The sequence below is a fragment of the Chroicocephalus ridibundus genome, chromosome 2 (genome assembly GCF_963924245.1).
Source record: "Chroicocephalus ridibundus chromosome 2, bChrRid1.1, whole genome shotgun sequence".
Classification (NCBI taxonomy): Eukaryota; Metazoa; Chordata; class Aves; order Charadriiformes; family Laridae; genus Chroicocephalus; species Chroicocephalus ridibundus.
In genome coordinates this window covers 129,444,201-129,459,236 of record NC_086285.1, presented here as the reverse complement: position 1 = coordinate 129,459,236, position 15,036 = coordinate 129,444,201, and the positions used below count along the sequence as shown (strand labels likewise).

General features: G+C 39.9%; 1 protein-coding gene across 1 annotated transcript in view; it reads right to left on the bottom strand.

The window, feature by feature from the left end:
* CLVS1 (clavesin 1) overlaps window positions 1–15,036 on the bottom strand; it is a 106,232-nt gene that overhangs the window by 50,868 nt on the left and 40,328 nt on the right. The window lies entirely within an intron of this gene.

Here is a 15,036-nt window from a genome sequence, read left to right as displayed (position 1 = left end):
TCTTCCTGTGCTTCAGGCGCTCCATGGGACACTGGAGTAATAGTGGTTTCATCTCATGATCATGGTCACGGCTTCATCTGGCCCCAAGACAGGGGGTGTGGGGGGTTGCTGGAGAGGGTGGAGGAAAAGGCTCTGTGGTTTCTCGCTCTCCGCCCTTCCCATCAGTGGTGCTCACTCCAGAGTTAAGAGAGGACACATAGACCTTCAGCTCAGCAGCTCTGCCCCCACCCTCCTTGGTGGGACCAGCAACCCACCAGGACTTCACATTGTCTTCTGCAAAAGAGGCCACCAGGATGGCAACAAGGCCGTTTAGGAGCAGGCGATGGATCAGCAGGCGTGACTGAATTCTCCGTGCTTTTAATCCACCAAACTCTGCTATGGTCACGCTTAGATAGGCACAGGGAAAAAAAGCAATCGGCTTTCTACTAAATTTCAGAATTTACTACATTTTTACTAGCATCTTGTTTGCTTGAATATGTTTATTTTTATCCTTCAGGCAAATATTTCTGCCTCCTGTGAACCTTTTATGTAAATCAATGGAGGCATTTGGCAAGCCATATCAAAACTGCAGCTTTACATATCACTGAAGCGGAAAATAAATGGAAATAATTACTGATGCCTCCAAGTACAGATTTGTTTCAAAATGAAACATGTAGCTCTGTGTATATCTAATGATTTCCTGTTAGCTTACACAGCATTGGCTCAGAGATTTTTATTTCATTCTGGGATGTGTTTTTTCCCTCTTTTGGGGGAGATCAGGGAGAGATGGTGCTTGTTTGTTTGCTCTCTCATTTTAACCACATTGAGCAGAATCAGATCTTTATTTAGTACACCTGCAAGATGACACTATAAATCCCTTCTTATGCTAGAAATTGGAAATAAACTGATGTTTCAAGGAAAAAATACACACTGCTGTACCAGTAACACTGCTAACAGAGCCGCTGACTGAGCAAACTGTAGTTTCTGTATGATGGGCTTGATCAATATTTCTAGGGGTCAATACTAATCTGTTTTCATGTATTTCAGTATAAACCAGTAATGCATGCCCTGATGCCACTGAGTTGCACTGACAAGAGGAGAACCGAGCCCTGCAGTGCCAAGGGCTGCTCCTGAGCCATTGTCGCAGTCCATCTTCCTGACGTTGGTTGCATCCCAGGGGAAAATTTAGGACCACTTCTGCTTAGTGTCTTTGCACTCTTGGAAACAAATGTTTTATAACTGTTACCACGATGAGGCTGTACTTGAAGGAATCACTGAGGACATGCAAATTTTGCTGCTTCTGGAGCAGAAGGTGGCCATGCAAGCCAGATCAAAGACCCATCTGGCCTTGTATCCTCTCTCTAGACCAGATGCCCTACACAGCTGCTGAGGGAAGAGGAGGAACAGAAAAACGTGTCTTCACCCAACATACTCTCAGCTTTCAGTTATTCTCAGATTTTAGTCAGATGTGATTCCTGTCTCCTTAGTCAGCCTTGCTGGATTTCTCTCACACTAACCTGTCCAGTGTCGCCTAACGTCATGTAGCATCCACATATCCTTCAAGACAAGGATTTTAAAGTCTACATCGCCCTGCAGGAAGGGCTGCCTCCTTTCGTTGCTCCAAACCTGATTCCTAGTAGCTTTATTTGATACGTCCTCGTCCTCGTTCTAGTGACTAGTAACAGGTGCCACTAGTGACAGTGGCAAAGTATCAACCCTGTGCTCCTTGAGTTTTTTAGAGCAATAGTTCCCAGATTTCAGTCATTACAGCCCCACTGTTAACATGAAGCCCACAGAGAGGGCGTTTGCTGTGAATTCTGGTTGAAAGCTTTGCTTCTGCTGGATCTAGATTTTAAACACACCACCAACAAATGGATTTCTGTGGGCATCACACCCCACTTGGAATTGCCATGGTTTCACAAGCTCCAATTGGTTTATTGCTCCCCTGCCTGTAGCCCCAGGGTATAAAAATATACAGACAGTTGTATTTTAAAGGCCAGCTCCAGTTCTGTTTAATTTGTCCCGATTTTTTTTTTATCTTCTGCTGCAGGGGGAAAACGAATGGGTTTTTTGGAACAGCACTTCTGTTGCATTACTATATCAGCATGTGCTGATAGTACACAAGTCCTGGAAAAGCATATAGTATGAAAAAATGACCATCACTTTTACCCCTCCACATGTTACAACTCCTTTAAAGCTTTTAAAGATAGTAAATGTATTGAATACCATCTGAGCTTTGCTTACTGTAGATAGAAAATCTCTGAAGAGACAGTACCTTGAAGTTCAGGCAGAAATTATTTGAGAAAGGGCAGAACACCAAGAATGTGGGAGATGTGGCAAAAAAAGAAAAAGTGAAATGGCATGTTTTCTGATGTATTTAGTAAAGCAAACTACTGCAAATATCCTTCCAGTACTACCTCCTGACAGGAAGCTTATCAATGTTTGACATGGTGCTGCTGAGCTCATTTACATAATTCTGGTGCTGAACAGAAAAAAACAACAAGAAAAAAATAAAACAATATATGGCCCTAGTTGTTCTGCTTCATAAAACCTCCTATCATGGCACTGTAACAATACTTCAGCTTGTAAAGCTCTGCTGTGCATTAGCGATTGGAGAAACGTAGGGGGAAAAGCGAGCTCATGACTGAAGGGGCAGAAAGGCAGGTAAAAGGAAAAGATACATAATTTTAAAGTCAGTGGTTTGCTGCATTTAGCATGCAAAGAGTATTTTTTGAAATGTTTAAAGGATGCAAGATATGCTTCACAAGCAACAACAGTTTAATGGCAAAGAAATCAGAAGGGTTCAAAGTCTTCACCTGTGTCACATCTTCCAAGGCTGTTCCTACTGGTGGCAGGTTTGTCAAAGGGATGCAATATACACAAAAACCAACGGACGTTTCATCTTCAGTGAAATGTTCCTGCCAAGAGTTATTTCACATCTTCTTTCAGTGTGATTCAGGCCCAGATTGAAAGAGGCCTGCCTTGAAAACACAGCCTCCAGGTTCTGGGGAGAGGGGCCATGAAGTTACCCTCTAGGCTTGGTCACAACCTCCCAAATATACAAAATGAGGGAGCCATCAATTTGTGCCTGTGGTTACCACAGTCACGTTAGTAGTGCTCATGACGTATTTGGGGATTCATTGTGCTGAAATTCTTGATCGCTTGCCCCTGTTCATGCCAGTGGCATGGATACTTACTGGCTGGTCCAGCGCAATTTGAGGACACCCACTATCCGAGATACTGCTGCTGAGGGAAAACTGCAGCCTGACAACTAACTGCGTGGGAGGGCGTTTAAGTTAGTTAGGTATTTATTTTCAACAATGTGCATGCTCAACAAAGCACTCTGCTGTTAAAAGCGAATTTCTGAAAATCATGTTCTGATACTATTACAGAATTTGTGCTATGTAAAAATTCCAATTTAAGAAAAAACGTCATAGGGGACTAATTTGCACAACCTCCTATAAGCATGCAAGATTCTTTCCTGATTTTTTTTCCTAAAGTTGGAATCCTACAGATGTACTTTATGCATTAGCTTCAAAGAAAAGGAACACTCTACTGCAAAGTATTGCTTTTTTTCTTTTCTTTCCTATATACACACGCAAAGCTGGGCAATCCTTAGAGTTAGATACCAAAGAAATTTACTCACGCTAACAAAAACATTCACTTATTTTGTTAGTTTAGCAAACATACCTGAGCTAATTTGCCTAGAATATATCTGCAAAACGAACAACACCCAAATGGTGTAAGCAGTCTAAAATACTTCAAACATTTGAATAAATTTTTTCACAGATGGCAGGAATTTGCTAGTAAGGTTATTTATGCGTTCTCAGGCAATACTATTCAAGCATAAGTTATCTCTGGAACGAAGACAAATCTAAGTTATTTTCATTGTCTTTTAAGGCAGTTCAAATAATAGAATTTATTTGCCTTTCTTACTTAGCAAACTGGATAAGAGGTCTAGCCCTTTAAAAGCTGTTGTTCCAGTTTTAGTGGAGAGAGGCCATAAAACGGGGGTGCTTCATTAAAATACCATAGCTGGCACCTCTCAGAGCCACAGGAAAAGAATATTCACTGAGTAAGTAACACATTATAAATTATAATTGAGATTCAATTCTCCCAGGGAGAAGAGAAGGTAACTTGTCATTTGAAGTGTTGTGAGTTTTTGAGAGTGGACTAGGAGTTTAGAGGGTATAATGATATCATTAAGAAATGCCCTTGCAAAGCAAGCAAAATTATACTGTGCTGTTTCTTGAAAACCACAGGAACTCTTTATTGTTCTGTCAGCAGCAGTTCAAAGAGCTATGTGACCCCATTAACATTCACTCAGGCATATATAACAAATTGGAGGGGGGAAGTTTCTTGAATAGTTAATTATATTTGGTGTGTTTGAATACCTAACGCTGTTAGCCATGTGGGCTCAGCACCACGAAACGCACGCCTTGCACACCTGGTTTACCTCACAGCTTTATTTATCTTTGAATATTTAGAGGAGAAAGCAATAGCAAAGGTAGAGAAAGAGCAGGGAGGGAAGTAAGTGGAAAAAAGCTAGATAATGGCTAGCTCATTTGATGGCCATGGCTGAACTGATCTAGTATTTGCAATAGTTCTGCTTTGCACAGAAATTGCTATTAGGTGACCAGAAGACACTTTGAACCCACACGGTCATGGCAGGGACTGGGTAGGAACATGTGGGGTGACACACTATAAGTTTAAGCTAGAATCTTGCAGAGAAACAGAGTTTCTCTCTGGTTCAACAAGAGGCAGCTCTTCTGGCCAAACTATTTATTTATTTCTGTGTGGAAAGTTGTGGGCTTCTTCTAGAAAATGCTGATTTTTTGTAGAAAAGCTTAATTGCAGAAATTCTGATGCTGTATTTGACCAGGACTGCAGCTTGGCTGTTTTCTGCTTCCTTAGTCCTTTGACAGTCTGGTTGTCCAAGTGCCTCTTCTACACGTGATGACAAATGACTACAGACAGTCTCCATGCTGCAGTGATTAGCTTAAGGAAAGACAGTGGCCAGCAACAGAAACTGAGGCTTGCCTGGTTGGTTATGAGTGCACACATTCTCTTTTTGATTAAAAAATGTTTGGGATTTGTCTGAAAATACAGAGGTTTAATTTTTTTTTGCATAGTAAAATGATTAACTTTTTTTTTTTCAGAGAGTGAGTAGTAGATATTGTCTCCGGTGTTAGCAGAAAGCCCACTCACATTGATTAATTGTCAGAAGCTTTATCTGTACCAATTCATTAATTTCAGTTACAGTACAGATTCAGGAATCCTTATCTCTTTAGGACTGTCTCCTTGCAGCTTTCCTCGCACTTAGGAATAAGTTTGATAAATGATATCAAATGACATGATAAAGGAAAGGACCATCACAAAGAGGTTAATGCTATCTGTGCTAGACTGAGGAGATGTTATTTCCTGAGAAACTTTTAAATTCAGGTTCTCTATATTTGTAAATGAAGCCAAATAAAGTTAGGAATGCCAGTGGGACCCTTCATGAAACTTCACACCGAAGTTAGAGTAGGACCCTTTGTAACTACTGCAGATGTCCGTTTACATGAGCATTCTCACCAACCCACAAGAAACCATCTCTTCCAGACACTGAGCACACGTGCTACTGAGCGTATTTCTACTAATTCAGAGCTGCTTCTAAATTCTCTGGGAAAATATAAGAATAAGATTTATATTACCCTATAAACCTCGGCAAGCTTGAATTCTATTTTCAGTTTATTGAATGTTCTGCTGTTATCCTCCGTAATTCTTAAACGGCGATCAAGTATTTTGCTCATCACATATATATTCATGCTTCTGCCTTTCTTCTGAAAAGCTGTCAGTTTGATGGCATTCTAAATGTATCTCCTATTTGAAGAATATTTGCATTGTAATTGTATTTGTATTAGCTATGCTTTTTCTTAACTGCATTTTCATTGCATGTAGATTGGAGTTGATCAGAAAGCCTCCCCTGAAATGGAAATCATTTTTATTACACTTTGGCCATGCTTTAAACTGGTTCTACTGCAAACAGTTTGAAATAGTGGGAATGTGCTCAGAGTGAAAAGCGGAATGCACATTCAAATGGTCCAATATATGTCTACCAGAAAGGTATGCAAAACACATTCTGAAAGAATCATAGGAAGGTTTGAATTACCGGGCAGTACAGCTACTGGAGGAATTTCTACTGAAATGCCTTTTTTCCTCAGAAAATGCCCATTTGTCTAAATCAAAGCTTAGCAGGGGGCAAGGGATAGAAGGGTTAGAGAGGAGAGGAGAAGGAAGCAGGATGAATTTTTCACTCCTTGTTTTCATCTTTCCTTGGAAGATTGCAAAGCTTGAGATGTTTCAGGTTGACATTTTTGCATCAAGGAACCCCTGCTATTCAGGAATTCTTGTTTCAAGTGTTAAGCTCTACACAGTTAAGAAGAGACATAAAAGTGTTTGAGAAAAAAACAGAGTGCTTCAAGATCACCAGACAAGGTCCTGATTGATGTACAAAATTTCCAAAAGTACTTAGATGTTGAGGGACATTTTCTGCATGCCTGGAAAAGTCTTATGAACTGGAAAACCACTTCCTGCTATGGTGTAATGGGGGTGGAATTACACCCTCCATCAAGGCAATGGCAAAAGTCCCATTCACATCAGTTGGGACTTCACCTCAAACTTACTGAAAACATTGCATTCTCTTTTCACCACATCACCCATACACATATTGACTGTACAAATATGTATGACCATACAAAGTGTTGAGGAATTTATAAGTTGCTTTGTTTAGGAGGAGATAATAATACTAATAGATGAGGCTTTAAAGAGAATTGGTATGTGTGGTAGAAAAGTCCTGGTTTTCTGCACATAATAGGAGTCAAACAACAGGCAGGCAAACGTTTCTCAAAATCATTGCCTTTCTGCACAATTTTAAAATGTTACTGTCTGCAGCTCTTTGTTAAGAACTTGCACCAGAAATTATTACCTTACCTAGAGCAGCAGAGCGGACGGTGTGAACACAGAGCCCTGGCGCGAGCCCTGCGTGCAGCCACGTGAGCCGAGCTGCTGGCTCTTCCACAGCAGCAGTCAGGGACCCATGGCCAGTTCCACTGATGCAGCACATCCTTGAAGGCATGTGCTAGAAAGGGGACTGTGAGCCAGAGGTGTAAGGGGACAACTGATCTTACACGGCCGCAGCTGTTCTCTCAGGGGACATGGATTTCAGTCCTGCTGTCGTTAGTGAGGCTTCAGCACGAGTCTTCTCCTTGAGTGAGCCAAGTCCTTATCTACCTGTGCTCAGGGGATAAACCATGACACATATCACAGTGTACAGTCCTATCATCACTCCTCCTCTTCCTCTGACTTCCTTCATCTCCCTGCCCACGTGTACCTCCGTTGCCACCCCACATCTCAAAGAAAACAGTACCTGTTCCGCCTCTGTTGGCATGTAGCTCGCTCTGAAATGTGAATACTCCTGTATCTTTCTGGTCTAGTCTTCTCTATGCAATCCCTTTTATATTGCTTTATATATTTCTCATAGCAAAAAGGTACCTGTAGTAAACACTCTCTGAAGAGAGCGGAAGGAAGCTTTCACTCAGTTTCCATTCTGAAAACGAAAAGATTTTTGGGGTTGTAAAAGAAGTTAAACACTTACTACACGGGCATCACTCCCGAAGTTCCGTGAAATTAATGAGGACAGGGACAACGTAAAATAATGAAAGTAAATTTTGACACATTCACATTTCATAAGAGGAAAAAAGGTTCAAGGTACAGCATGAGCTACTAACGCATGTGCTGGTGGGAAGGTTCAAGCATGACTGGTGCTAGCTCTAGCTGCTGTTTTACTGGCTACCAGTAAGAAACAGCCGCTTTCTGTTATAACCAGACTTATTGCAATAAACTTCCCCATTTCCTTGCCAGGGCTGAAAGAGTATTTGCTTCCTGTCTAATTCTTATCAGCTACTCAAGGAGACCTTTACTAAAATGTAATAACTGGCATTAAAAAAAAGACTTTCCACTTAAGATATCCAGCCTCTCAGGCTGTCCACATTGCAGCTTATCCTTTACTCACAGCCAAAAGCCCCAAAGCCTGCAACTGGCAAACATGGCTGGGCTGATCAGTTCTACTAAGCAGTTAATTCCAATTTTCAATTGACAAATGTGAGTCTACATCCTACTATGCTTTTCTTTTTCCTTGTTCCAGTCCAATCCCTAGAGATGATAGGCACACAATGAGCATCGGCCTTCTCTTGCAGAGAGCGAAGTCTGTTTATCTACCTTCATTTTATATATAACGAGTCAATCCCTTTTCTCGTCTCCTAAAATTTCAAAGGCACCCTTGGTGACAGCTCAGAGAGTACTCGCTCTACATATCACAACAGCTGTTGGGGACAGATAGCATGAGTGTTTCTGGAATGATTCAAACTGACCTTCTGCCAATGGATACTAAGTGCTCATCGTTAGCTGTGACTTCAGGTTCAGCAGTTCAACAAAGGTCTCTAACATGAAGCACATTCTAATATTGAGGAAAAAATAACTAGAGAACAGATTTGGGAACTTCTGAAAGAGCATTTAATGGAAGAAAATTGTATACTTTTTACGTGCATATACTGGAAATGGTTTCATCCAAGTATCCGTGTAAATATGAAAGTTCGTATTTCATGCAAATACTGGATTTGAAGTCAAGTTTTTTTGCTACAGATGTTTGGGAAAGCCTATTGCATCTCATAGCATCTGCTAAATTGTGATCTGTAGCCATTTTCCAGATGCTCAAGGTTATTAGGTCTTGAAGCTGTCTCTTTTCAGAAACCGTTAAATAATACCTCCAAGGAGGAGTTCTCTATTGTCTTCACAGACCAGATTTATCCCCTTCTGTCGGTAAAGCCATGTTTATATAACTAATCTTGTCCCTATGAACATAAGATTCAGTTATTAGCAGGTCTTCTAGAGTTATTAGCAAGGACTATAGTGTTGGACGTATCAACACGCTATGATTATGACACAGGAACATCCTATTTTTACACTCTCAGGAAATTGTCTGCCCTCTGATAGGCCACCACTAAAGAAGCGATTATGCATCCTCAAGATCCCAGCCTAAAATATCCCCTTTTCTTCAATTTGTCTCTACGGAGAAAGATAAAGACAAGGCTTTTGCACAAAATCAAAAATCTAATTTTTTTTTTAATTTTATTTTTTAAATTAATTTTTTACGTGTCTTGGACATGAAAAAAGAAAAAAAAAAAAACAAAAAACAAACAGTCTGCCTTGAAGGAGGTTTCTTTCTAACAGAGGAAGGGCAAGAAGGACTGATTCCCAGCTACCATAAATCAGCGTTACGCTGCAGATGTGCACAGAGCCCCAGCCGGTTACACTACCACAGCAACTGGCCTCAGCTCTCTGCTGATTTTTGTCTTTCAGATTTTGAACCTGAAAGACCGAGGAACAACAGACCAAATGAATTAGTGACTTTTGAGGCCGCATTTAGTCTCTCAGAGATAAACACTAGGTGCTAAGGTTTTTTTACTTATCCTTTTCCAAGCCAGTGTATACAGGTGTCTGTATATATGGTTTTACCCGCCTAGCTTCTATTGTTGAGGATTTGATCTCTTCTGCCTTCAGTAGGCAATGACAGAGAGCTCTCTGTCTTTTTGTTGTATGACCTGTTATAAATACCTGATGAGACATAACAGCATCATCAGATATTTATAGCACAGACAGATTTTTCCCTACCCTACAGAATTCTACAGAAGGGCTGAGCTGGAGCGAGTTTTTTCAGAGTTTTCTTCAGTGTGTTATGATATGGGTTCTCACACACTTTAAACTTTCAAGTAACAGCAATATTATGTTTAGAAACTCTATGGAAAGACTAGCAGTATCTTATACTCACTGTGTAAGGCCTCTCATAGCCTGCATCTTCCACATGACTCAAAGAGTTCAACTGGAAGTACTAAGTCAAAGACATCACACCTACTTCGGGTTTCAGAGTATAAATGTGTTTAAGCAAGGAGAGAAGAGTCGGTTCCTTGCTCAGGGGCCAGGCAGGTGAAGGAAAGACCAAGCTTGCAGGGCTAAGGGTTTGGCAAAGTCTCCAGATGCATGAGGACTTCCCAGATTCTGTTCATATCACCAGTTTGACCATAACAAAGATTTGGTCATACCCATTAACCCAGCTCCTGCTGATCTGAAATACTGTTCCATTATCTCAGCTTGATTTCAACTAGGAAGAAGCAAGAACGGATAACAATTAAGAAAGAAATCAAGTGCTTCTTGCCACTCATAATGAAATGGAATGTTAAGTATTCTGATTTTCCAGTGAAAGTTTTTGAAACAAACATATTTCCAGAGTTTTCCAGAGAATTTTGGAAACATATTTCACTGTAATACTTCTATTCTGAAAAAATTACATTGCTCCAGAAAGAAATGTTTTTCACTGGGAAACTTTATCAGCTCTAAAAGCTCATCTTTTTCACTAAGATTTAAAAAATAAAATAAAATAAAAAAATTATACCTTTGCCATAATATTGGACTACACTTTTTTCCTACAGGCTTTACATTCTTGTCTGCATTTTGAGCATATTTTATATTTTGGTTCTTCCTTCTGAAGCACAACAAGAAAAATATTTGATTGTATAAGATAGTGTCAAGAGACAAGTAATCTGCTGCTATAATTTAACTGACATTGAGTTTCTCAATCCCACATAATTACAGTAGGAGGGAATTTCCAAAAAAAAATTTAACTTTTAAAAATCTATTTTAACTTATTTAAATCTATTGCTCATATTAAAGATAAAAAAAGCTTGACATAATTCTAAGCAGGCTGAATTTTCCTTCCAGATTTCAAAGTGGGATAACCTCCAATAAAGTCCAAACAAACCTGTTAGCTTGACTATCTGACTTGATCTCAGCGTTGGTGCTATTCTAGACAAGTGTACCTTAAACAATTTCCTAAGAGAAGCTTCCCTTATTTGAAGAATTTTTTCAGAAAAATTTTATCAGTACCAGTATCTAATTAAGATGTTTTTAAGTCAAGTATCATTGATTTCCTTTCATTTCCCTCTCCTCCCAGAAATACCAGTTCCTAAGTCCACTGAATGATCACAAACTGAAGATAATTTTAAAAAATAAAAGAGCCTTAATGGATGTCCTGATGGACATAGTTGGTCATAACTTCTGCAAGGCTATTACCAATGAAAATCTGGGGACAAATCCATGTTTGCTTATCTTGGTTGTTCCCTGTTTTTTCCGTTATTTGCTGCAATGATTGTGAAATATGAATCAAAGCCCTCTTGAACCCTGAGGACCACTCCTGCCGTGATTCATCGTTGTCACAAAGTAGGCATAGGGCATTTTTTTAAGAGTCACAGTCCTCCCAGTTTTGAATCCAGCTTGCTGATTTGCAGCATAAGGCACTGAGCTCATTCTTGGTAGAGAGTGGTTTTCTGGCTTTGTTTTCGCCAAAGCAATGGGAGGCGAGATCAGACCCTGTGCTGTTTTGAAAGTTTGGGAATATTTCTGGATGTTGTTGGAGAAGTTGATGGAATTTCTAAATTGGTATGTGCATGCATGTTCACAAACTGCAGTGCATAGCTCTGGTGTTGGATAAGGCAGAAGCAAAGAGGAGCACCCTAAAATCAAAAGTCCTATCTGGAGGCAAAGCAACTACATCCTCTGAGCAAAAACCAACAACCATTAAAAAAATAAAAGTTTGGACTTCACTGGACATCCAGGCTACGTTCACTGTAACACACTTCATCGCTAATTCTCATGTTTATGAGAGGTCTTCTTCAGAGGTCAGTAGCAAAGATCCTGCATACTAAGAATTCACCATTTTTACATGCTTTACCTGCTTCACCTGCTTCACAATTGCAACATAGGTGTCTTACCTTTGCCATTAGACTCTGATGCTTCTAAACTGTTATGCAAAATGCCTGAAGATCAGTCTCCCATTAACTTAAGCCACAATTAAATATTGTCTACCATCACAGGATAATTATAAGATCATCATGACACACAGAGAAGTATAACTTCACAGACGAACAGAGGGGAGAAACATGTTGTGAAGGGCAAAAGCTGTTCACATTAAAAGAATAAGAATCAGAAGTCAAAACTCATCAAGTTATTGTCAAAATAGATTGCTTTTATACACATGTCTTTCCTCAACTTTCCATCCATACAAGAATCTTCTCTTTAATGTTAAAACTCAAAAGATCAGTAAGGTCTAGAAAGGAGTATGGTATGAGCTCAAAGCATACAGTAGCAATTGTCTTGTGATAAAAGAGCAGAATTCATTATCAGAGATGGTCCAGGCACTAAGAACACATTTGTCCCTGTGCTACTGTGGCATAATGAGAATTGCCATACTGTACAAATGCTTGTTTAGCATCTGAACAACTGTTGTTTAAAGTGGAGACATAAGGTTACTTTTAGGTCATTAAACAACATAACTGAGAAACAAAGTAGGTGCCCTGTTGGGTTATAATGAACTGTTTTGTGTGATGCAATGTATACAGAAATCCAAACAGAACAAAGGGTAGTACTGAGCAAAATGTGCTTTCAGACCTGTGGTGGTGTAAGTCATACTTCATGTCCCTGAGTAGTCACAGACTTTACTGTATTTGGAACTGAGCATCCTATATAATAGCAACACAATCCCCGCAGCCAAGTCTATTAGATTCAACCAGCATTGGTCTTAGGACACAGGATGAATCAACACATGCACCTGTGTACTGTTTGTTCTCTGCGCTTTGTGATAATGCACTGCAGCAGCAATTTGAGGAAAAAAATAAACTGAATACAAATGCAAAAAAATGAACTTCCAATATAATAATTGGCTTAAAGAAATTTGAAAGTAGGAAAAAAAATTACCAAATGCATACATTTAAATTAGTAAATACACTACTGTTTATTTTTTAGCAGTTCTATATTTCAGAAATCAATGGTCTGAGACACTGAGTCAGATGAGAGCTTAACAAAGCTATGGGGAAATGGTTCAGCTATGGCATTAAAATTACTATTAGAGACAGAGAGTCTAGAAGTTCTGGCTCAGATACCAATATGTGAACATGTGGGTTCAACCCCACTAGAAACTGTAAGAGAGAATTATTTTCCTTCCATCCACTTGTCTAGACTTACACAGGACTTAACATGACCCAAAATCTCTTCTTAGAAAGTAGGACTGGGACAGCCATGTAAACTGCCTGTCTGAGGATCTGTACATGCACAGCGCCTTAGCTGTGAGAAATAACAAGGAACAAAAACAATCTTGATTTTTTTCAGATGTAGTCACCTGAGAGTAGAGCCTGACTTTTTCACTTTCAGTGACCTCCAATGGAACTCCTGTTGTGGCTCTTCTTTTTCTGTATATAGGTCTTGCCTGCATTTCAATTACATTTCACATAAATTTTACATTAGGATCACAGTAGTTCTTTTAAAATAATAATAGAAGAAAGTCTTAATGAAGGTACTTCAACAGCAATGATGAGAGCCAGAAAAACCACTCTTAAAAAAACCCCACCAACATTGCTTGCTAAATAATGTGCTGCTGAACCTGGTGAATTGGAGTACAGCATTCACAGCTCATAGAATCATAGAATCATAGAATCATTTAGGTTGGAAAAGACCCTTGGGATCATTGAGTCCAACCATCAACCCCACTCTACAAAGTTCTCCCCTACACCATATCCCTTAACACCACATCTAAACGAGTCTTAAACACATTCAGGTATGGTGACTCCACCACCTCCCTGGGCAGCCTATAACTGGGCAGCTCCTACAACTTCTCAAGACACATTATGCCAATTCATACTTTTTAGAGAGTTATACTTCTACTTATCATGGAGAAGACAACAGTAACTTGACTTTAAATGAGAAATGAAATGTCCACACACCAACAAGAAAGGCAGCCTCCTTAAACTGCCCAGCACAAGGTGTCAGGCTAATGGCACAATCACAAGATCAGCTTTGGTACTCCCAGGCTTCGGTACTTCCAGAAACATGTTGTTGCCAACAACTGCAAATAAACTGTAGGAAGACAACCTGGCAGCGCCATGGCCAGAAATCAGACGGGATGAAAGTTGGACTGGCCTCTTACTGGAGAGTTGGAAGTGCAAAATTTGGACAGGCACAGGGACACCCTGCTGGAATTTGATTTCTTTATGAATGTCACTTGGCTTTGTCTTCCTTCTGACTGGAGGTTTTTTTCAAACCACAGAATGTTATTCTGTGAAGGAAGGCAGATGAAGTGATAGTATCAGCAGGAGAAGATAAGGTATTGTCCTAGGGACTAATTGCACAGCTTGACTTTCTAATTTGTTAGAATAAATGAAAATTCCCCACAAAGGGAAACACAGGCTTAAAACCGCTAGCAGATTTTTCTACCTCATATTTGAATAATAACATAAAGCAGAGATAATCATGGTCTAATTGCAGACAATTTGTTAGTCAAAAAATTAGTTGAACAAATTGTTCTTTCTAGTGTATAAGTTAAAGTTAAAATACACACACCAGGGAAAGATAATTCCTGAGGTATTTATGACTGCAGAATACCTGAAAAGTACTAAAAATAAAATGGAAAAACAATGACTTATGAAATCTTTTGTTTTAAATATGTAGCTACGTGAAACATGTGGTCCTAAAGCAGCTTGGTCTGAGGTTGGACTCAGACCTGCTTTGAGCAGGGGGTTGGACAAGGTGATCTCCAGAGGTCCTTCCAAGCTAAATAGTTCTTGGATTCTATCAAATGCCCATAATAATAAGGTTGTGTCAAACTACTTCAAACCTAAAAATCCATCTCAGGTCTAACAGCAGAGATGGGATCAGACTCCAGTGGAAAGGGCTGAAGTCCTCTCTGAGCATCACAGTTTATCCCCATCCTCAGGTTGCCCCATCAGGCCCCAGCTGCCTTGTCTTCACTTTCCACCTAACCCTGTAACAGCACACGGTTTTAGCTTGCTTCTATTTATTTGCAAGCACCAAGTGGGAAGCCCCTGCACAGTCTGAACCATAATGTAACAGGATCCCGTGTGACAAATTAAGGCAGTCAGAATGAGGGCATGACAAGGAACCTCTCCTCCCTCT